Genomic DNA, 25,631 nt, shown 5'->3' with positions numbered 1-25,631 from the left:
TACAATGCAGAAGCTAAAGCAAGTAATTTATGAGAATTTTGCTGCATTTAAAGGATAATTCAAACTCATTTTAGAAAATCATTTTATTACATAATGTAATATTTTATATTTTTAATAACTTGATATCCCAAAACCAAATTTCACTGCAACATGTTCAGAAAGTTTTCTTCCTTTCATGGAAATTGAACCTTTCTAGCCAAGTAACAGTTGCTAAGGGATTTGGAATAGAGATTAGCACAGATTTGGGTGGCACAAGTGATCCTTTGTGCATGGTTAACAGTCTACTTTTCATTTATAAAATTAATATCCGTGTCTGTGATTCCCACTAAGACTAGTTTGAAAATAAGCTAAATATAATCCTCTTCTCTTTAATTTCCATGGGGCCAGCACCACTTGATCTTATTATGTAATGACAAAAAACTCAAGTTTTACTGGCAGAGTGTATAGCGTGCCTCTGTTCTAGTGCTAACAAGAGCCTTCAGCAATTAATTAAACTTCTATCTCTTCAAGGAGATTCACAACATACACTCAGGGGCAGGCAGTCCAAGAAATCTGAATGTAGAAACATTTTAATTTTGTTGCCTCCGAATTTTGGAAATTACTCAGATTTATTTCTTTCACAAAAGAAGTCTATAATTTTGTCTTATAGGTCCACATGCTTCCCACCAATCTTCCTCACTTTAGATCCTTATCCTCTTTTCCAAGGGTAGCATTTCCACTACCCCCATTTTCACTGGCTACAGACCTATTGAACCAAGGCTCAGGTTTGGATCTAGCAGTAGGGAGAGCTACCCATCTGTGGCCACTCCAGGTCTCACAGACAAGGAAGCCAGGTCGGGGCAAGGTCACGTGGACAGCCATGAGTCCTCTCCAGGATCTCATTCCTAGGACTCAGTGAGTACCTCCAAGTGTTTTGGGGATTTCCAGGCTCATCATAAATGTCCAGATGACTCCATTTAACCAACAAGATTTTTATGTCTAGATATGCTCCTCAAAGGTGGTTTTATCACAGTCACAAAAGACAATAATGTGAGCCATAGAACTTCCTAAGGTCTACCAAGAGATGATAGAGCTATTCCAAGATGCAGAGCAGAACTAAGAACCAGCAAAACAAAAATGAATTGTTAGTTAGACGGTTGCTAATATTGCACTTGAATACATATCTGTGTGAGAGGAACAACCTTAAATATTAAAATACTAGATCTTTGCAAACTTTGTGAGTAATTCAGCAATATTTATGGAACATCTGCTGTACAGTTGGCATCCTACTAGTTCTTGGGAAGAGTACAAAAATCATGTCTCTGTGGAGTTTATAATCCACTGAGAATGGTACAATATATCCTATAATTATATTTAAAAACATAATCTTAATTACTTTGAATTCTACCACTTATCCTCATGTCAGAAGAGCAATTGTGCACATATGCTTCTATATTCTTCACAGCTCCTCAATTTCTAACTGTCTTCCAGGGGGAAAAACATGTTAATTTCTCTCAAAATAAACCATAAGCAACTGGAGTACAATAACACACAGTAATACCGGAGACCAACTCGAAGGAGAAACCCTTAAGTTGTGTAGCGTAAGGAGTAAGCCAGTGATTCTCAAACTTGGTTAAGGGCTGGCTACCTAATTTGTGGGGCCAGTGCAAAATAAAATGTAGGGCCCCTTGTTCAAACACAGGGGGGAAAAAAGTGTACTAAAGTGTGAAATTTTCTTTTCTTTCTTCCACATTCTCTCTCTTGACTAGTAACGGTGTTTTTATTTTCTATTGTCATATGGCAACTTGGCATTCTGAGTACTTTGATCTGAAGGACATTGGAAAGGCCTCATAGCCAAGGTCTCTCTGATCTTTGCCTACCTTCCTGTCTCCTGACCCTCTTCCGCCTCTGAAGGGAGCCACAGAAATCAGAATTCCTCTTCCCCATGGTGATCCATGGAAACTAGAACTCCTGTCACCCAAAGCATGTCATAAAACCTAAAAAGGTCACCTCCTCCCTCTCCCTTCTCCCTCGAATACCCTCATTCCAGAGCGATCTTGTCCCATACCCAGGTAGAAGGAGTAGAAGCAGAACAGTGGTGATCTCCTTCTTCCCTATCATAAAGGTCACGGCCCAACCCTCTATAACAAAGATTAATGAGAAAAACATAACAAATTTATTGGATCACTGTTTTATGAAACACAGGAGTCTTCAGAGTGAACACCCAAAGATACAGGGAAAACTATCCATTTTTATGCTTAGGTTTAGCAAAGAATGGACAGCCATGTAGAAATGTGACTGGACAAAAAGGTTATGATCTATATGCCAGTAGACTGTGTGGGGAAACCAGTGAGGCCTGTCCATATTCCTGTTGACTTTGTGCAGCATTTCTTCCTCCCGGTTATAGGGTAGGATGCCTCTGGAATGAGGGTCTTCATTTCTTTATGACCAGTTGTTACACAGAAAAGCAGGGGTAGGGAAGGGGGAGAGTAACATTTTTCAACTTTATGGCTGGCTTTGGAAAAAAGGCGTTCTATTTTCTATGGCCTGCCTTAGAGGAGAATGGAACCGAGAGGCAGGAGAAGGTAAAACAAAAAATTCTGCTTCTGAGGCTGCTTCCTAGGACTTGACTTCAGAGCATTGTTTTCTGAGCCCAAACAGAGGAATGCTACATAGAGAGGCCAAAAAGAATCTGAGCAGATGGGCCTTGCTTGATTTCCCCATCAGTCTATTACCATGGTATCAGATCTTTTGGTCCCATCTCTTTCTACATGGTCGTCCATTCTTCACCAAACCTAAACATAAAATTAGACAGTTTTTCCTAAGTCTTTGGGTCTTCCTTTCTGAAACTTCTCATGGCATGTAAAATTTTTATTAAATAAATTTGTTATGCTTTCCCTTTTTTTAAGCCTCTCTTTTGTTAACTGGTGACGGGTGAGGAAAGATACCACACCTTTTTGACCCTACACTATTTGATCATGGTTTAAGAAAAGATAAAATCTCTAATTATTACCATTAATTATCTTTTTCCTTTATATTACACAATGCCAGTTTTAAAAGCAAATATAAGAGCATGTAACTCGTGCAAAACACCAAATTACCCAATTTGCTTTTCATACCTCATGCAGGAATACACTGTGTATTTTTTTGTCACAAAAACAGTGGACATACCACACAAAACTAACTTAATTGTCTTTATTTCACTTTTCAGTTCACACACATTCTACCAACACTCTCTACCTGTGGTTTACAGATGATTAAGGAAGCTCCAAGAGGAAAAGGTACTATGCGTTGCTCTCTCTTTCCCTTTCTTTCTATGTAAGAGAAAGGCTCAGTGTAAATGAAATGGCTGATATGACGAGGGGCATAGTATAAAAGGATTCAATGGGGCTCCTTGGTCATTTGTAGTCCTTAACACATCATTGCACTTTCTGGTTTGAATGGAAAGCATAGCCTCTCTGGACTGTCATCGCTCCACTTACTCAACTGTAGATGTAACCTGCTTAACTTGTGCACACTGTGAGTGTCACTGAACTTCTACACATCCTGGGCCCAGCAGAATTCAGTGCTCCAGGGGCCATAGGTGAAGGCAATATGTGAATGATGTAAGATGGTGAAACCCCATCTCTACTAAAAATGCAAAAAAATTAGCTGGGCGTGGTGGCACGCGCCTGTAATCCCAGCCACTTGGGAGGCTGAGGCAGAGAATTGCTTGAACCTGGGAGGCAGAGGTTGCAGTGAGCTGAGATCGCACCACTGCACTCCAGCCTGGGCAACAGAGCAAGACTCGTCTCAAAAAAAAAAAAGAAAGAAAGAAAGAAACATCAGACACAAACATAATGTGCATCCCCTATGCTCACAGGCAGGCTTCATTGTTCCATCAAACTTCACATGTGGCCGGTCATAATGGCTCACACTTGTAATCCTAGCACTTTGGGACGCTGAGGTGGGTGGATCATCTGAGGTCACAAGTTTGAGACCAGCCTGGCCAACATGGTAAAACCCCCGTCTCTACTAAAAATACAAAAATTAGCTGGGCATGGCGGTGGGCATCTGTAATCCCAGCTACTCAGGAGGCTGAGTCAGGAGAATCACTTGAACTCAGGAAGCAGAGGTTACAATGGGCCAAGATCACACCACTGCACTCCAGCCTGGGTAACAGAGCAAGACTCTGTATCAAAAAACAAATAAACAAAAACTTCACATGTAAAAAACCCGGTTTCAAAAATAAAATGATTATTAACTTCAAGATAGTGACAGCAGAGCCTTAAAGTAAGTGTGGGTTCCCTCTAAGAACCAGTCCATGAAGCCAACCATGAACACTGGATTCATCTGAGGAGCTTTAAAACTATTGAGGCCTGAGACTCATCTGCATAAGTTGTGATTTAATTGTAGCCTAGGTTTGATCATCAGAAATTTTACAAACTCTCAAAAGATTCTAAGTGTAAGCAAGGTTGGGAAACACTGGGGTTAGAGGAATCTAATGTTATTTTTCAAAGTGAATTAAAGAACTCAGTAATAATCAAAGAAGTACGTATTAGGACATAAGTTACCACTTTATACCACACCATTAGAAGGATGTTATCTATTTTTTCATTAAAACCGTCCAGGGTTTGTCAGCGTGTTAATAATGAGCCTTCTCAAGTTTTGCTGAAATAAAAACTGGTCCCTGTTTAGAGGACATATTAATAGTACTTACCAAACTTCTAATTAGCGTTCATTACAGCAGCATTGTTTGAGAAGGAGAAGGAAGAGGAGCGGGGAGGGGGAAGAGAGAGAGGAAGAAGTAGCAGAAAAGGGACAAGAGGAGGAGAGGGAAGGGGAGGGGAGGGGAGGAGGGAGAGGAGAGAAGGGAGGGAGGAGAGAGGAGACAACTTAAATGTCCAAAATAAGAAAATTATTAAATAAATTAGTGTATGTCTATGTAAAGATTACTATGCAGTCAGTTTTTAAGATGTAGAACTAAATATGCTGACCTAGAAAAAAAGTCCATGATATATTGTCAAGAAAAAAGTTTCAGAACTATGTAACTTATAGAGTCTTATTCTTATAAAATATATGTAAATAAATCATCCTTATACCTATGATGTGTGTGTGTGTGCGCGTGCATGTGTGTGTGAGAGAGAGAGTGTGTGTGAGTGTGTGTGTGTGTAGGCTAAGAAAAAAAATCTGGAAGGATAGCAACTAAAAGATAACTGTTGTCAGCTATGGGTAGTGGAATTTGTATAACTTTCATTTTTTTTCTTTGTACATTTTTATTTCATTCAATTATGTATAACAATTATGTATTAGCAAAGAATAAGACAGAAAATATAAGTGGGAATACAGCAGGAAAAGTCACTAGATTTGTATTCCAAAAACATTATTTGTATCCACACATTCGTTTTCCACAAATTATGAAAAACAAATGCTTTAGTTTATCATAAAAATAGGAATGATGGTTACAAATCTCTTCTCGGATATGAGTGAAAGTATTATGTGTTGTCTATGGGTCAAATATGAATTCTGTCTGTTACTATTATAAATATTTAGTATACATCTTCACTTTAAAATATTATAATCACATATAAAATATTACAAAACAAATCTAAAACTAATATGGGTTTCCTGATTTTGTTCTCCAACAAAATCAAAGTCATGCCTCTTAGGCAAAGGCCACCATCCAAAGAACTCAGGGTTTACACTGCAAAAAGCAGTAGGTTTGTATGTTAGGATATTTAACAGGTCTAGTCTCACTCAACTCCTTGCTATTGTTCCCAAAGATGTCCTTATTCCTTCAGAAAAAGATAAATGGTTGCAATTGTCCCTATTAGGATGGAGAATAATCAAAAGGAAAGCACTTCCTCACTAATTCCCATCTCCATAGAAACCACTCAGCTCCCAAGCCCCTTGTCCACATCCATCAGTCAACAGGGTTTTCTGATATTAGGCAGTCAGAGCCAGAATCCTGCATTCCTTCACATTGTGATACCTTGAAGGGTGAGTTTAGGAAACAGAAAGACTTGTGCCAAATTTTTAAAGACCTCACTGCATCAAATTTAAATCCTTCCTGGTCTTTTTCATGTTTCTAAGAAACTGTTCTTAACATAAGTTTAATAGGCCCATTTCACATGGGCCTCTTATCAGAGTGCCCTTAATCCTGAACATCCTAAATGTCCCTTTCTGTTATTTACACTCAAATGGTGCATTGATAAGAATTTCCTCTCTTCCCTAACTTTTTTTTTTATATGGATATCCTCAGAAGAGTGAGAGCAGACTGTGGGAATATTCACCTGCTGTGTGAATACGTCACTTTAATGTGGAAGTGATGGATGAGTATTATTCACTCCCCATGTCCTTTTGCTCTTATTCAGATCACAGGTTGGGGATGCTATGTTAAATAGCCAGAGTCTGACTGAAAATAATTTAACTCAGTGGCTAATTGGATTTAATAATTACACCACAGCCTTAAGTGCATCAGGTTCATTGACCTGGAAAAGAATTGTCAAACTAGAATTTGAAGAAATGGGTTGGCTTGATTGAATTTTAGAGCTAGAATTTGAGAGATCATTTAAGTCAGGATTCTAATCCTCATTTATTGGTGGAATAAGCTGGATAATTTTAAAAAAAAAAAGCTGATTCCATATCTGATGAAGCAGAATCAGCATGAATAGAACCCAAGGATTTATATGCTAATTTTTTTTATAATCAACTAAATTTGGAAACTACTTCCCTAGAATTGCCTATCACCCTCCCCACTGCCCATTTTATAGATAATAAAATTGGTTACATGGATATGTAGCTGCAAGATTGCAAGCTTAGTGCTGTAAGAGACAGATGGTAAATGAGGTACTGTGCCAGGATAAGACAATAGGGAGTGGTGAGGATAGTGGCCAAGACAGCAAAAGCTCCAGAGCCAAGGGATAGCCACATTCAGCTCAGATCAAAATGTGGTTGGAAATATGCAGGCCCAGTATCAACTGATTGCCCCACTTGTTTCAAGAGGAACTGGAAATCCATATTTTTAGGTGTCATTTTCTAATTTTCTATATACTATAAGAAAAATATAACATATTTTTGGAGTGAATCTTGGCCTCTGCCTGCGAGTTTTCCACCTCCTTATATAAAAGACTTATCTAAGATCATGCAAAGAGCGAGGAGCAACACTGAAGGAATAACTGAAGGGTTTTTTTGGATCTGAAGGCAATTATTTCCTCTACCCTAGGCTCCCATTTCTTCAAGTGATAGCAACTTGTAGAAGATCGAGGAAGGACGATTTTTAAATTTCTCCCATTTCTGGATTCTGTGATTTTATGCTAGTCAACATCTAGAGTTTTTATAGTGATTTTGCGTCCTTCTAAAAGGAGACTCACTTGGGGTTTAAAATGGCATAGTTCATTCTCTGGTTAAAGTCAAAGCTAATGGCTTAATGAACACATGAAACCATTTCCCTAATTATGTCCTCTGCTCCAGACCAACAATCAGAAGCCAACTGCTCTGTGTCTCTGTTTTATTATACCTGTCTCTGAAAAACAGTGAACTTTTAAAGTACATATTACTAATAATACTGGGCTTCAGGAAATGCTGTTCGTGACTGTAGGCAAAAAGCTTAGGTGCACTCACTGAGCAAGTTAAAACACCCTGTACATTACCATTTCCTATTACTTGCAATGACCATTTACCACCAGCTCTTGCCCCACCAGCCCTAGCAGCAACATTTCCTCCCATTTTTCCACTTTCCTGCGCCACAGGAAACCCAGTGGCAACAATCTATGGCTGATAAGTGCCTGAGTAACAAGGTACTGAAAAGGCTTCCAGGGCTAAAAGCATCTTTCTCAAGAGGCATGAAATTCCACACTTGACTTTCTCACACCCCTTGAAATTCTATCCCTTAGAAATGCATTTTGGTTAACTTACTGACCTCTTTTCAAACTTTAAACCCCCTGGGACAGCTGCACCCTAGGGTGGCTTTGCTTAACAGTTTGCTTTACTTGAGTCCTGCTGAAAAGCCCCATGGTTTTTTAGAAGAAAATGCAGAGGAAAGGGAACTTAGGGGCCTGGGTCACTTCAGAGAGTCACAGACCAGTTGAGACATGGGGAGAGTAGGGGGTACCAAGCAGCAAAAATATTTTGTACTGCTGGATGTGAAAGAGAAGACAAGAAAAGGAACTGGAAATAGACCCAAGTCAAACTTATCTTATCCCAGTATTTTACATGGAGATGGATGTCTTGTGGAGGAGTCAGAAAGTCAGGCCTGGACACTATTGGCCGCGATACAGGGGAAAGCTTCAAGGCTCTAAAATTGTGTTCCTTTCTCATCATACCTACTTTCCTCCCTTCCCACCACGTGTTTTTTCATCTTGAGTTGGTAATTACTTTTTACATTGAAATTTTATGACAGCTGACCAGGGTTTGTTTTCAAGTCGTTATAACGATCAGTTAAGGCGTTTTCATTAAGACCTAAACCAAGAGAAATCCTTGTATTGATCACACACACACACACACACACACATACACACTTAATTCATTTTTTAATTAGTTAATGATTTTTCCTTAGGAACAGCTCTGTATTATTGATATGTACTAGAAGAAAGAAAAAATTCACCACTTTGTTGTTTTAATACCAATAACTGTTGAAATTTCAATTTTTACAAGTAGTTGACTTTAGAGAGTGTTTTCTTGCCTAAAGTACCAGATCAGCTGAGAATGAATCTATGGAGCAATGTGTTCCAAGGGCCAGTGGACTTTTCTTTTTTTAACTTAAAAAATGGTGAGTTGGTTTGTTACATAAAAATGATTTCAACAATAATAACTTGCATGCTTTCTGTCTTTCCTTCTTTCTTTTGCTCAAAAATAATGTACTGAATGCCAAAGGCATGCTAGGCTTTGTTTTAGCATCTTGGGATGCAAAGCTGAATAGAACACAATCAATATATATATTGGTCAAAATCCAGAGGCCATTTGTTTATTCTGGAATAAAGGCATCAACAAATTGTCCTATCAGACCATTTTTATCCAATCATATTTCTGTATGGTTGTCCATACCTTATTGAACCTGACCATAAAAATGAACCATTCCCTCTGTATCTTTAGGTCTTCATTCTGAAGGCTCCCATGAGTATGCGTTAAATAAATTTATATATCTTTTCTCCTATTAATATGCCTTTAGTGAGTTATTTTTCAGTGAAACTTCAGCAAGTAAATGGGAAGTTCTCCCTTGGCCCCTACACTAGGGACACAAAACCATGTCTATGTGATTTCCAAAGACCATCCCTTAGCTACTATGCTATAGTTCTTTCCAACATTGAGGAAGAAAACCAGCAACACACCATCAGTCTGCCACCTGAGAGTCATTCACGAATGTTGGATAAATGCTGAATGAATGTTCAAGTCACGTAGCAAATTAGTGGCAGAGCTGAACGTAGAAAGAAACCAGGTGTCCCACCAGTGTTCTTCCCATGACCACACTTGGCAGCAATCTACCTTGGACCCAATTTAGACAGACAAAGTTGTCAAACTCACACCAAGAAAAATTACAGAAGGTCTGGCCTTATGTTGAACTCTCCAGCCTCTGAGTTAAATCTTTCAAAACCTCATCTCCTTGCAGGTTACTTCCAGCCCAGCGGGGTGGCTCAGGCAGGAGCTGACCCTTTAAATGGCCTAATAATCAGACCTTGAAAAGTCCAGCAGCAGCCTCAGAAAGCCAGATGAGATGAGGATCCAGGCATGTAGTATGACCATAAAGAGCCCTAACCAAGGCTTAATTTCTCACATAAAATGAGCTTGGCGAAACAAAAAACAAAAGCACTTGGAAAAGAGAGCTCTCATTCCATACCATATTTTGAACATTACCTAAAACACAATTTCTCATTGAAAAAAAGTTCAGAAAAAAATTGACTTCACCACAAAGAAAATGAAGGTATATACCGAGGAGACATTTGTCTTCCAGGAATTTAACTATGAAATAATTAAATTCAATGGAGTATGTAATTATACAAAAATGAAACCTGATCTCCCTAGAAATTTCCCCTCTGCTATCTCAGGGGATTGAACCAGACCCTGTGTTTCTTCTTGTTTGCATTTTCTGCATTAATCTCGTTGCAATTTGTAACAGGGGATCCCAGTATTAACCTTCAGATTGGTTTCACATCTTCTGGAGCTCCCATGTAGGGGAAGGGTCAGTTTTGCCATTGCTGGAGGGAGCCTGTGGGTACCTCCTGGCAAGCAGAGGTGACTGGGGGTGCAGTCGCCTTGTTGCTGCAGCTCTGTCGCTGGGGCCATCTCCGAGCCTGACACTAGGATTCCCTGCAGAACAAAGGCCTTGCTCACTCTGGGTGTTTTTGTTTTGTTTTGTTTGTTTTGTTTTTAATGAGTATTTGTTTTTTCTAACTACAAAACTTAGATAAACCTCTTGAAAATGTTTACGGGCTAAATGCTTAAATTGGCAGAATATGTTTTTCAAAAAGTGTGTTTTGTGATAACTTTGTTTTATTAACATTTAGTGGTTTATTAAAACTATAATAAGGTAAGAGGGGAATGCCTTTTTCAGATCCAGTGAGATCTTTTTACCCTTCTATAAACTGTGTGAGCCACATACAGTTGTTAACAAAAATATATATTATTTTTTCTTATTCTCATCAGTACTTTGGGAAAGAGATTTAGCATGTAGTACCAATTAGTTTTCCAAATGGAATAGCTTTGTGGTGCTTTCTTAGTTAGGAATGAACAATATTTAGGTTATTATTTGCCATGTTTTCAGGCATCTTATGAAGAAGTGTGTAGCATTTGATAGACAAGCATTTCACTCTAAGGTATTTTTGGTTATGTGGCAGGTGTAAAGAAACAGACTCACATTTGCTCTTCTCCCTGCCAGGCTCTTGGCCTGCCCAACTCCCCACCCTTTTAGGGGATTTGAGTGGCGAAAACGATACGAATTACAACCCTAGCTGCAATCAGTGGAAAAGCACAGATACTATTTTTCTTGGCTTGCATACATATTTTATGTCTTTTGCCAGATGAAAAGATTGGCAATACAGTAAAAGAAGCATCACAACTGTTCACTGTTTTTATTTTCCTGGTTTTCTTGATGAACAATCTTCTGGCAATTTCAGGATTGTCAAGGTTGCTGCTTTCAAAGGCGGATTCACCATGGGGGTGGATGCCCCTCCTCCACAGCTTTCCTCTTGCCTTCATTACATCAGCTGCTACTTAGGGCCCTCACTTGGCCACAACAGCCTGAATTGGAGGTTATAAATTTAAAAAAAGCAAGAAAAACTTTCCACTTTCTCTGCATCCCTAGGATAAAACATCATAACAGAGCAATGCTGTGGTCTCCAGCCTAGCTGCTCCAGGGTCTGGTTGGTTCCCAAAGAAATTGATTTTGTTTTAAGTTTTTCTTTGATATATACTTTAAGGCAAGAATTAGGAGCTCTCAGGGGGTTGAATTTTCATGTGAGTGTTTTAAACCCAATAGAAACACTGACTGACATGTAGCATTTGTGAATATGCTACTGTAATTAATGCCCCAAATCGAGTTTCTGCCTTTTTCCAGGAGTCCTGTGAGGTTTACAGATTAATTCCGTTGCAGACTTAGGATCCTTACTGCGATCCTCTTTAGGGAAATAAAAAAGGCAGGAGGCTTTTGGCTTAGACTGCCAGAGTAAGAACAATAGGCCTTAACGAAGTTCTTTTTCTTTGCCCCCTTTTTGAATGACGACTTTTTACTTCAATGCAGGAAGGTTTCATGAAGGATAAGGAAAAAGATCCCCTGTTCTGTTTGTGTACAAGTGCGTATTTAATGACTGTGGGTCAAAATATATCACAAAAGCATGGTCTTTGACGAAAGGGCTGGATTTCAATCTAAAGAGGATGGTTAAGAGACTTAGAGAGAGGTGATCTAACTGTATTGTTCTCTTCTGTTATAGGGGTTTTTTTCTAATCCACTGCGTCTTCTCAAGAGGTTGCACCCACTGTCTTCCAAGGCTGAGAGCAGGAACTTTCCTGTGCTTTCAGCATGGGAAAAGGGTGGTTTGTTTTCCTTCCTCCCCACCCCATTCTTTTTCTTTTTTGATAAAAGAGTGAAAATAATGAGTGAAGTTACAAGTATACGGAGGTTGCTGAACCGACATCAACTGACGTTTTTCTGATTGCAGGATATCTGTGGGTTCCCAGCAATTTCAATTTCAGTGACTCACTGTATATTCCCTGCATTACAATGCCTACATCTACCAGACCTGAACAGAGAACTCCTTATGCTGGTTTATGGTTTTCACAACTGCAAATGTATTAACTGTTTTTCATTCATGAGCATCTCTAGCTAGAAATAAACATTTCACATAGACTTTGAAGAAGTTAAACATTAAATTTAAATGCTCTAACACTGACCAAAATCAGTAATAGACTAATTTTAGACTACTTCATTCCAGGACAGTCTTCTAAACACACTGATTTTGTTCCCCAATGTTTTTTGATTCTTAAGCAACTACATTTTATTTTCTTATTTACAACTACATTTACAAATGGTAAAATTTATGGTCAGAAAATGAGTGTCTGATTCTTTTAAACTTGACACAAATCATTTGTAGATATTCAATAGAAAGTATTCACATAAAAAATAAAATCTCTATTGTTTTTCTTTTTACTTGCATGACTTAAACCGTGAAGTGGCTAAACTGGAATTTCATAAGTCTAACCTAAGCCTCTTATGTTTGGTACAACTTTCACATTTTTGTTGACTAAACTGAAGGGGGAAAAAGGAAGATACTGATTTTAGAAACTAACAATGTGCCACATGGGAAAAGACGTTCAGTTGCCAACAGGACAAAGGCCTCGCTACCTTCCAGCATGAGCTCCCCACACTCCTCTACAGAGCCTCTGGGATGTGCCTGTCCGCCCCACTCCCTTACCCTAAGACACATTCTGCCTTTCCCTCTGCGTGCTTTTGCTGCTTTCAAAGAACAGAAACATAATATTTTGCCAAGACTTTGTGTGCACCTTACCTATATGAGTTACATTATAAATATCATTCTATTCAACTTTCAAACCATCCCTATGAGGTAGACATCTCTATTTTACAAAAAAAAAAAAAAAAAAAAAAAAAAGCCACACACAGACACAGAAAGATTTGTCTACTTGCCCAAAGTCACAGAGCAAATAAGTGACAGAATAACTTTTTTAAAGCAATAAAGCACTGTCGTTTTTGTATATATACTATATGGTAGGAGTGCGAAGAGGGTGGTCCATTCTACCTGGTGGGAGAGAAAGGGAGAGAGTAAAGCCTTCCTGAAAAAGATAACAGGAGTCGAGCCCTGTAAGATGAGGAGGAGCCCAGTTTTCTGATTCCAAAGCCAAAGCTATTTGCATTATTCACTTTCCTAATCTCTTCATTCTCTTGGCCTATACAAATGCTACCTGTACTTCAGCACCAGGCTCAGATTCCACTTCCTTCGTGAAAACTTGCTGACCACCTCTGTCCTTTGAACTTCCAGGGCAATTATTCATTAGGCAATTTAATTGATGAATGCCACTTTGTGAGATCCCTTTATCAATGAAATAGGTTATAAATTCTTACATGTTCATCTGTATTTGTGGTTGATCACATCAAGTACACAGCAAGCTTTTTTTTAATACGTTTTACTGTATTTCTCATAGTGCTTTGGAGAACATCTCAAAATTATTAGGGGCTTGACAGATCTTTCATATTATTTTAGCTCTATTTTGTCGATTAAAACTGACAGTTACAAAACTCCTAACTGCATATCCCCCACTACTATACAAGTATGGTAAAAACATTAAACATTCAGACCAATGAAGGGATAAGAGGCAATCTAATTACAGAAACATCTAAATTAAACATACCTTAAATAAGTGAACTCTTTTTCAAGTAATCCAAAGCAAATGTAAACAACTGTCCACCTGATATTGTTTCTTGATTCATCTCCTCACCATTCCCCTTTTGTCTCTACCAGAACTGCCCTTGATAGCCCTTGATGGGTAACACTTTCTTGCATACACATATCTGTCTCCATGGCAGGCTTCTTCCATTAGACACCACTGCACTGGGACCAAGCACTGTGACCTGTTTATTCTCGTGTCTCCAGCACTGGCACAGGACCTGACTAGTACATAGTAAGTAGATGCTTCATGTTGAGTGAATTGATGAAGGAATGGGGACGTACATTTAATTATAATCCCAGATGGGAGCTACCGGGAGAAAGCTTCACAGGGAGCCATGTGGGTACACGGTAGGGGTCAACGCTTACTTGGTCAGAAAAGATCAGTGGGTATGTAAGGAGGGAAGACATTCTAAGTAGAAAATCCATGTGTGAGGGCAAAGACTGTGAGTCAGGGATGGTCAAAGAATGGCTGACAGAATGGTCACAGAAGCCCTGTAGGAAACAAATCACCCCAGCCCCACTGGGATCCCAGCACGCCTGACACCACCAGGCATAAGTCCTCCTTCCCAAACGAACAGATAGGATTTCAACAGATAGTGTCTTTTATCTCTAAGCAAGTTATTTCATAATCTGTTTCCTTTCTCAGAGATAACCTGCTTATCTACTAAAAAGAGAAACATAAACTGTTTATAGTTGCTCTGCATAAAAGTCCTTCTTAATTTCCAAATTATGCTCTTTCTCATGCCTTTTTTTAAAAGTAGAAATAACCAAAACAGTTTTGAAAAAAATGTTGGAGAGCTTATAATGTCTGATTTCAGGACTTACTATAAAGCTACAATAATCAAGATAGTGTGATATTAGCAAAACAAACAAGAAAACAAAGATATATAGATCAATGGAACAGGATGGAGTATAGACACACACATGTATAGTCAATTGATTTTTTTGACAAAGGCGCCAAGGTAATTCAATGGAAAGAAGATAGTCGTTTCAACAAATGGTGCTGGACTAATTAGCTACACACATTTTTTTTTTAACTCATCTAACATCATATACAAAATTAATTCAAAATAGATCATAGGCCTAACAGACAAACCTAAGACTATAAAATTTGTAGGAAAAAAACAAAACAAAACAGAAGAAAATAGCTATGACCTGGGGTTAGGCAAGATTTCTTAGATAGGACACAAAAAGTATAACTCAAAAATCATGAAAGAAACAAATTGACAAATTGGACTTAATTGAAATTTAAAACACCTGCTCATCAGAATAAACTGCTAAGAAAATGAAAAGATAATTCACAGAATGGGAAAAAAATATTGCAATTCACAAACATAACAAAGACTTTATGTCCAGACTGTACAAAGAACTCTCAAAACTTATAAGATAAACAACCCAATTACATAAATAAATAAACGCAAAGTGTTTAAATATATGAGATCACATTTCTGCTCTGTATTTCTGTTCAAGTTTGCTATGAAACTAAAACTGCCGTAAGAAATAATGTTTATTGGCCAGGTGTGGTGGCTCATGCCTGTAATCCCCGCACTTCGGGAGGCCAAGGCAAGCGGATCACGAGGTCAGGAGATTGAGACCATCCTAGCTAACATGGTGAAACCTCGTCTCTACTAAAAATACAAAAAAATTAGCTGGGCATGGTAGCAGGCGCCTGTAGTCCCAGCTACTTGGGAGGCTGAGGCAGGAGAATTGCTTGAACCCGGGAGACGGAGGTTGCAGTGAGCCAAGATTGCACCGTTGCACTCCAGCCTGGGCAACAGAGCGAGACTCTGACTCAAAAATAAATGAATTAATTTAAAATAATTTTTATGAAATATGTTTTTAGGTTGGGACAGTGGTGCACACCTATAATCTCAGCACCTTGGGAGACCAAGGCCAGCGGATCACTTGACCCCCAGGAGCTGGAGACCAGCCTGGGCAATATGGCGAAACACCCGCTCCACAAAAGAGTATAAAAATTAGCCGGGTGTGGTGGCACATGCCTATAGTCCCAGCTACTTGGCAGGCTGAGCTGGGAGGATCACCTGAGCCTGTGAAGGTCGAGACTGCAGTGAGCTGTGATGGTACCACTGCACTCCAGTCTGGGCAACAGAGTGAGACCCTGTCTTGAAAAAGTAAATAAATAATAAGTATGTTTTTAAATTTTATGTAATTAAATATGAGGAAGCAATTCTAAAAAATGGTATTTTCCTCCTTTTTTCCATATGAAATGAGAATTAATTTTATACTACCGCACCAAGCTTAAGGCAGTAATTCAAATTGAAGTTCCAGTAAATGATGTTTTCAAAACTCTGTAAGTAGTTTAGACCTTTATAAGCCTTTATAAGCAGTTTTTTTTTTAGCACCTCCATGGGCAAGCCTGGGCTTTTCACCTTGGTGGTTATTCTGAAGGCAAGTTCACAGCTTTGGTTCACTCAAACTGGTGAGCTTCGCGCAAAGTAAAACAATGTTCCAGTACGTTGGCAGCGTGCCAGTCGTGGATACCTCTCTTCCAGAAGGGATTTTTTAAATCACAAAGTGGACTGATCCAGCACGGATGGCTTACTATAAACTCATTACCATTATGAATAAAACAACTGAAAATGGTCTTCCTGCCCTGGGCCAGAGGAATACTTTATTTATGTTAAACAATGGTACATCACTGAGGATTTGTAAATTGAAGATTACAGAAGACACACTACTAATTCCTCACTGAATAGGCTAGCTAACCCTCTAAGACTCCACCACTTGGTTGTGACCCTGTAACTCTGCCTGGACAAATCCAAGTTTGTGTTATTAAACCACCATAATATTTCAGCAAAACGTCTCTTTCATTAGGGGATGTAGAAGGCCAGTTGATAGCCCTCCATTGCAGCAGCTATCTCCAAATTTATTTTGGAAAACACAATAGCTGAATGGGCCTCACTGTGTGAGTGGTGGTTCCTGCCCTTCCATCTCGTTGGACAGCATGTCTGCTATCATTTTATTAATAGTTGATATGGTCTGGATCTGTGTCCCCGTTCAAAGCTCCTATTGAATTGTAATCCCCAGTATTGGAGGTAGGGCCTGGTGGCAGGTGATTGGATCATGGGTGGATTTCTCATGAACGGGTCACCACCACTCTCTTCATGCTGTCTCACGAGAGCTGGCTGTTTAAAAGTGTGTGACACCTCCCCCCACCCCCCTCTTGTTCGTGCTTTGCCCATATGACAAATCTGCTCCCCCTTTGCCTTCCTCCATGAGTGTAAGTTTCCTGAGGCCTCCTCAGAAGCCAAGAAGATGTCAACACCATGCTTCCTATACAGCCCGCAGAACTGTGCGACAATTAAACCTTTTTTCTTTACAAATTACCTAGTCTCAGGTATTCCTTCATAGCAACGTGAGAATGGCCTAACACAGGAGTGTTAATCAAACTCTGATTTGTGATTTGGTTCTGCCAACCAGATTGTCCTTACTCAGGGAGGGAAGGAATAAATATCCTCAACACTGCCATGTGCTTCTCAGGCCCTCATTCCTTGCTATGGTCTTCTCGCCCATAATCTACTCATCTCACCCTTAGTCCCATCTCAATTAGCTACAATTTAATTCCACCCAAAGCAATTTAAAACATCCCATATTTCTTCCTGAGAAAGAGGACATAGAGTGCTCAGATTGTATCACTTGCTGTGTGCAGACACAAGGACATGGACTGAAAGAAATCACTCCTCTAGAGAGGAAAGGAAGCCCAGCAGCACACTTTTTCCAGGGCATACTAGAGAAAAGCAAAAGCCTTAGCAATGTTATTGATAAAAACTGCCCTGCAAAAGCAAGCATGGAAGAGGCTTAGGACTATCTGAAAATGGCACTAAAAGCCTACAAGAAAGATACAGGAAAAACCAATGTGTTTTCCTACTGTCTCTCACCATTCAGTACAATACTTCTGACACCAGAGGTGTGGGGTTGGATTTCCCTACACACCAACCAAGCAATCAATTCTGCAGCAGACCAGCTAGGTGTCCTGTAATTCGATTTAATTCTGACACTATCTATCAGGTAGCATCAGATCCCATAGGTTGAGGTCTCAGTCCCACAACACTTCCCCCTCCATTTCAGATGCCAGTCACAATCCCCAGATTGTGACCTGTGCTTCTAACTGACCAGCTATAAATTGGGGTTCCCACTACCCTTCCTTAGGTTAGATTTATGTGCTAGACATGTTCATAAAACTCAAGGAAACACTTAACTTGTGTTTACCAGATTATAAAGGATATTACAAAGGATACATATAAATAGCCAGATGAAGGGATAGATAGGGCGAGGCATGAGGGAAGGGGTATGGAGTTTCCATGCCCTTATCAGGCACACCACCCTCCAGGAACTTCCATAAGTTCAGCTATCCAGAAGTTTCCAGAACTCAGTCTTTTTGGGTTTATATGGAGGCTTCATTACATAGGCATGCTTGATTACATCACTGGCTATTGGTGATCAACTCAACCTTCAGCTCTCGCACCTCCTTGCAATTTGGGAGGTGGGGCTGGAAAGCTCCAATCCTCTAATCACGCCTTAATCTTTCTGGTGACTAGACCCTATCCTGAAGCTACCTGGAGGCCCCAGCCACCAGTCATCTCATTAGCATACAAAAGACATTCTTATCACTCCAGAGATTCCAGGGGTTTTAGGAGCTGTACATCAGGAAATGGGGATGAAAACCAAATATATATTTTACAAAATTGCACTGCCCAAAGCAGAATTCCATATCTGCATTTAATCCATCAGGAACAAGACAATTTGCAACAATTTGCAAAGAACGATCTGCAGGCTTTGACTATATAGTAAAAGAAGTTTAGACTAGACCAGAAAAGACACAATTCCCAGGGGGCCCTATAGCTCCCTGGGGTCACATGGCTATGATTTTCTCTTTACTGAGGGTAGGCATGGTGTCTTTCTCTTTTTTTGTTTTCCAAGACCTAAGGCATAATAGGTGGTTAATAAATGTTTTGAGGAATGGAGTAACGAATATATGAATCTATCTTCTCTCAGCTGTTCAGTTTGTGAGGAATTTTCAAATCCTTAATTAAGAACAGATACATCTATACAGAAGCAAGCTAGAAGTGTAAAACAAGCCTTCAATATCTATTATTTAGAGTTGATGGTATGTATGTATGTGTTTAGGCTAACTCAGTACTAAAGCATATTTAGTTCTTATGGTGGAGTTCAGTCATTTTCGGAAAATACTTATGTCAAATTCCTTAAATTTAACATTCTAGACTACCAAAATTCTGAATCACAAAGTGGGTTAAACTAAGTAAGTGGCATATTGCAACTTTTATTGTTTTACAAGATCCAATTCTGTCTCAATATGTGGCATTTTATCATAGTACCTGGCCTCAGTGGAACTTTTCCACCCCAAATGCTACTCCTGATTTAATTCTTCAGGGTTTTAAAAAAATTCAGATTGGTCTCTATCTAGACCTGCATGAGACTACTGAAACTGGTGGGGCTTAGGGGAGGAGAATGGGTCCCTCAGTGGTGGACCCATAGAGGGTCCTTCTGGCTTCTCCTCTACCCTTAGCCAACATAGGCACTGGGGCAGCAAGACCCCAAATTTCCCAGCAACACATATCCCACTGGCCTGCTCATCCTGCTTCTGCCCCTCCTTCTACTCTTTGTCTCTTCATCTTCTTTCCTTTTCCTTCTTTTCCTCTTTTCTCCATTCACAGTCCTTACTCCCTCCTTCCACTGAAGGTCTGTGTTGGTAGCCATGGCAGCATGGCAGGTTCTTTTTTTGGAAGATCCATGGCAACTGGGGCTGGCAGGGCTCATCTAGTAGAAGGATGGCTGAGGAGGGCCATTCACCCATCACAACTGTTAAAAAAAATAAGCAAATACCTAACACGTTTTTTGTTTTTGTTTTTTGAAACAGAGTCTCACTGTCACCAGGCTGGAGTGCAGTAGTGCTATCTCGGCTCACTGCAACCTCTGCCCGGATTCAAGTGATTCCCCTGCCTCAGCCTCCCAAACAGCTGGGAGTATAGGTGCCCACCACCACGCCCAGCTAATTTTTGTGTTTTTAGTAGAGACAGGGTTTCACCACATTGCCCAGGCTGGTCTTAAACTCCTGATCTCATGTGATCTGCCCGCCTCAGCCTCCCAAAGTGCTGGGATTACAGGCGTGGGCCACCGTGCCTGGTCTATTTTGTTTTTTAAACCCCATTTTAGGAACTTTGGGCAAATACTTTCCCAAGTCCCTATGTTGTCCCAACCATAACTAGAGTTCCCAGAATTTGTGGTAGAGGAATATCGAATTGAAAAATTGCTCACCAACACTGGAGTTGACATAAATATTAATAATCACTGCAAAGACAGTAACATTTTCTGCTCCCAAAGGGGAAGGAACAGCAGTCAGTAGGTACTGTTGACAACGCATTTGAGATCTCTCTTTCAGCCCTGGTTTCACTCATTGACCTCAGCAGATAGATCAGCTCCCTGGGAATTTGGAAAATGCTGATGCCTGGGCCCTACCCTGAGGAAACCTGATGCAATTGATTTGCGGTGTGGCTTGGCATTCGGATTTTCTAAAGTTCCCCAGTGAATTCAATGTACAAGCAAGGCTGGAACCTACTGACTTCACAGAGTGAGAACGGAAGCACTGAAAGGAAGTAGGGGGAGGGGCCAAGATGGTCCATTAGAAGCAACTGAGGTCCGGGGCGCTCATGGAGAGGAATGAAAGGGGCAAGTGAACACAGCACCTTCAACTGAAATATCCAGGTTCTTGCATTAGGACTGATTATGAAAACAACTCGACCCACAGAAAATGAAGAGAGGCACGAGGGGCAACGGTCCACCTGGGAGCGACAGAGAGCCAAGGGAAACTATGTTTCTCCCATGGATCTTTGCAAGCAAGAGATCAGGAGATCCCCTCGTGAGCCCATCCCACCAGGGCCTTGGGTCTGACACACACAGCTGTGTGGAGTCTCGGCAGAGCAGCTGCTCAGGCATGCACAGAGACCCAGGAGCTTTGCATACTTCAGCCCTGAGATCCCAAACAAATGTGTCTGCAACTCAAGCAAGGCGGGAGGTCCATACATACCCTTAAGAAGGTGGCAGAATCCGGTGACGCAAGCAGCCTCATTCTGCAAGCCCCACTTTCACACCTCCAAAGATAAGACCCACTGGCTTGGAATTCCAGCCAACCCCCAGCAACAGGATGCAGCCTGCCTGAGATGAGGCGGAGCCTGGAGGGGACGGTGGTGGGAAAGGGCGGTAGCCACCTCTCCTGTTAGATCGACTCAGCCATTCCAGCCTGCGGGCTTTGGGGCGTCCAAATGGTCTGGAGGAGAAAGGGTCCACCCAGCAGAGCAACACGGTCTCTTTGCCAGATCGTGGGCAGACTGCTTCTTTAAGTGAGGCCCCAATCCATTCTTCCTCACTGAGCAGGACCTCCTGGCCAGACCCCCTAGCCACACCCACCAGCATGTGTTAATAACAGAGCTCTCTGATTGCTCCCTGGGGCTGAGTGCCTAAGGGAGGGGAGGGCTGCCACCTGGGTTGGTTGGACAACTCAGCTGTTCCAGCCTGCCGGCTTTGGAGAGTCCAAGCTGACAGGGGAAGAGGCGGGTCCCTACCGTATCACAGCTGTTTTGTTGAGGCCTGGCCAGACTGCTTAAGTGAGATCCACTTTCCTCACAGGGTGGGTCCTGCCAGTGGGGTCCTCCAAGCTGGGGCCTCCAGCCACCCCTGCCCATGTTCTCCCTGGGATGGAGTGCCTGAGGGGAGAGGCAGGCTACCACCTTGGCCTTGGGGCTTCTCAGCCAGTCCAGACTGTGGGCCTGTGGAGAGCCCAAATCAATTGGGAGCTGAAGAGATCTCCAACACGGAACAGCTACTCTATCAGAAAGCAGCCAGAGAGCTTCTTTAAGCAGGTCACTGATCCCATTCCTCCTGATTAGGTGAGACCTCCAAACCAGGGTCTTCAGCCACCTGATACAGGTGCATTTGGGATGGCAGTAGGTCAGTACCACCCCGCCCACAGAGGAAGAGCTGGCTGCCATCTTTGATGTTTCGCAGCCTTCACTGGTGATACCTTCAGGTATGGGAAAAACTGAGGCAACTAGGATCTTGAGCAGACCCCCAACAAACCAAGCAGCCCTACAGAAGAGTGGACAGACTGTTAAAAGAAAAACAAACAACAACAACACAAACACAAAAACTCCATCCAGAGGTCAGTAACCTCAAAGATCAAAGAAAGAGAAGCCCACAGAGATGAGAATGAATCAATGTAAAAATCCTGAAAACTCAAAAAGCCAGAGTGTCCCTTTTCCTCCAAATGCCAAGAACACGTCTCCAGCATGGGCACAGAACTGGGCTGAGGCTGAAATGACAGAAGTAAACTTCATAAGGTGGGTAATAACAAACTTCGCTAAGCTAAAGGAGCATGTTGTAACCCAATGCAAGGAAGCTAAGAATTAGGATAAAGCAATACAGGAGCTGACAGCCAAAACAGCCAGTTCAGAGAGGAACATAACTCACCTGTTAGAGCTGGAAAACACACTACAAGAACTTCACAATGCAATCAAAAGTATTAATAGCAGAATAGACTAAGTGGAGGAAAGAATCTCAGAGCCTGAAGACTATCTTTCTGAAATAAGACAGGCAGACAAGAATAGAAAAAAAAAAGAATGAAAAGGGATGAACAAAATCTCCAAGAAATATGGGATCATGTAAACAGACCAAATCTACGACTGATTGGGGTACCTGAAAAAGAACGGAAGAATAGAACCAAATTGGAAAACATACTCTGGGATATCATCCAAAAGAACTTCCCCAAACTAGCAAGACAGGCACATTCAAATTCAGGAAATGCAGAGAACCCCAGTAAGATACTCCATGAGAAGATCATCCCCAAGACACATAATCTTCAGATTCTCCAAGGTCAAAATGAAAGAAAAAATGTCAAAGGCAGCCAGAGAGAAAGGCCAGGTCACCTACAAAGGGAAGTCCATCAGACTAACGGTGTACCTCTCAGCAGAAACCCTACAAGCTAGAAGAGATAGGGAGCCAATATCCAATATTCTTAAAGAAAAATAGTTTCAAACCAGAATTTCATATCAAACCAATCTAAGCTTCATAAGCAAAGGAGAAATATGATTATTTTCAGACAAGCAAATGCTGAGGGAATTTGTTACTATCAGGTCTACTTTGCAAGTGATCCTGAAGGAAGCACTAAATATGGAAAGGAAAAGCCATTAGCAGCCACTACAAATATGTTAAAGTACATAGACCAGTGAAGCAACCACATAAACAAGTCTGTAAAACAACCAGCCAACATCATGATGACAGGATCAAATCCACACATAATAATACTAATCTTAAATATAAATGGGGCAAGATCCATTGGTATGCTGTCTTCAAAAGACCCATCTCACATGCAAAGACACATGTAGGTTCAAAATAAAGGCATGGAGAAAAATTCAAGCAAATGGAATACAGAAAAAAGCAGGGTTACAATCCTAGTCTCTGACAAAACATACTTTAAACCAACAAAGATTTTAAAAAGACAAAGAAGGGCATTACACAATAGTAAAGCATTCAATTCAACAAGAAGGGATAACTATCCTAAAAATATATACACCCAATACCGGTGCACTCAGAGTTACAAAGCAAGTTCTTAAAGACCCACAAGAATACTTAACTCCCACACTAATAATGTTGAGACTTTAACACCCAACTGACAACATTAGCTCCTTAAGACAGAAAATTAACAAAGATATTCAGGACCTGAACTCAGGTTTTGGATCAAGTGGACCTAATAGGTATCTACAGAACTCTCCACCCCAAAACAACAGAATATATGTTCTTCTCATTGCCACATGGCACCTATTCTAAAATTGATCACAGAATCAGAAGTAAAACACTCCTCAGCAAGTGCAAAATAACTGAAATCATAACAAACAATATCTCACACTACAGCGCAATCAAATTGGAACTCAAGATTAAGAAGCTCACTCAAAAAAAACCACACAACTACATGGAAATTGACCAACCTGCTCCTGAATTACTCCTGTGTAAGTAATGAAATTAAGGCATAAATCAAGACATTCTTTGAAACTAATGAGAAAAAAGAGACAATGTATCAGAATCTCTGGGACACAGCTAATGCAGTGTTAAGAGGGAAATTTATAGAACTAAATGCCCACATCAAAGAGCTAGAAAGATCTCAAATTAATAACCTAACATCACAAGTAAAAGAACTAAGGAAGCAAGAGCAAACAAACCCCAAATCTAGCAGAACACATGACATAACCAAGATCAGAGCAGAACTGAAGGAGATAAAGACATAAAAAACCCTTCAAAAAAAAAAATCAATGAATCCAGGAGCTGATTTTTTGAAAAAATTAGTAAAATAGATAGACTGCTAGCTAGACTGATAAAGAAGAAAAGAGAGAAGATTCAAATAGACACAATCAGAAATAATAAGGGGGATATTACCGCTGACTTCATGGAAATACAAACAACCATCAAGAATAATATGAACACCTCTATGCAAATAAACTAGAAAATCTAGAAGAAATGGATAAATTCCTGGACACATACACTCTGCCAAGACTGAATCAGAAAAAAATTAAATCCCTGAATAGATTAATAACGAGTTCTGAAATTGAGGCAGGAACAGCCTACCAACCAAAAAAAGCCCAGGACCAGATGGATATACTGATGAATTCTACCACAGGTACAAATTGAAAAAGAAAGACTCCTCCCTAACTTATTCTATGAAGGCAGCATCATCCTGATACTAAAACCTGACAGATATATTTTTTAAAAAGACCCCGTCTCTACTAAAAAATACTAAAAAACTAGCCGGGCAAGGTGGCGGGCACCTGTAGGCCCAGCTACTCAGGAGGCTGAGGCAGGAGAATGGCGTAAACCCTGGAGGGGGAGCTTGCAGTGAGCCGAGATCTGGCCACTGCACTCCAGCCTGGGCAACAGAGTGAGACTCCGTCTCAAAAAAAAAAAAAAAAAAAAGAAAAGAAAACTTAGGCCAATATCCTTGATGAACATTGATGCAGAAATCCTCAACAAAATACTGGCAAACCAAATTCAGCAGCACATCAAAAAGCCTACCCACCACAAGCAAGTAGGCTTCATCCCTGGGATTCAAGGTTGGTTTGACATACGAAAATCAGTAAATGTGATTCATCACATAAACAGACCTAAAGACAAAAAAACACATGATTATCTCAATAGATGCAGAAAAGACCTCCAATAAAATCAACATCCCCTCATGTTAAAAGCTCTCAATAAACTAGGTACTGAAGGAATATACCTCAAAATAATAAGAACCATATATAAGAAACCCACAGCCAATATCACACCAAATGGGCAAAAGCTGAAAACATTCCCCTTGAAAACCAGCTGATAGGGTTTGGCTGTGTCCCAATCTAAATCTTGAATTTTAGCTCCCATAATTCTTATGTGTCACGGGAGGGACCCAGTGGGAGGTAAGTGAATCATGGGGGCAGGTCTTTCCCATGCTGTTCTCTGATAGTGAGTAAGTCTCATGAGATCTGATGGTTTCATAAAGGGGAGTTCCCCTGCACATGCCCTCTCTTTTGTCTGCTGCCATATAAGACATGACGTTGCTCCTCCTTTGCCTTCCATCATGATTGTGATGCCTCCCCAGCCCCATGGAACTATGAGTCCATTAAACCTCTTTTTCTTTATAAATTACCCAGCCTTGGGTATGTCTTCATTAGCAAAGTGAGAACAGACTAATACACTGGCACAAGACAAGGATGCCCTCTC

The sequence above is a fragment of the Macaca thibetana genome, chromosome 8 (genome assembly GCF_024542745.1).
Source record: "Macaca thibetana thibetana isolate TM-01 chromosome 8, ASM2454274v1, whole genome shotgun sequence".
Classification (NCBI taxonomy): Eukaryota; Metazoa; Chordata; class Mammalia; order Primates; family Cercopithecidae; genus Macaca; species Macaca thibetana.
Note: the sequence above shows the minus strand (reverse complement) of the source record.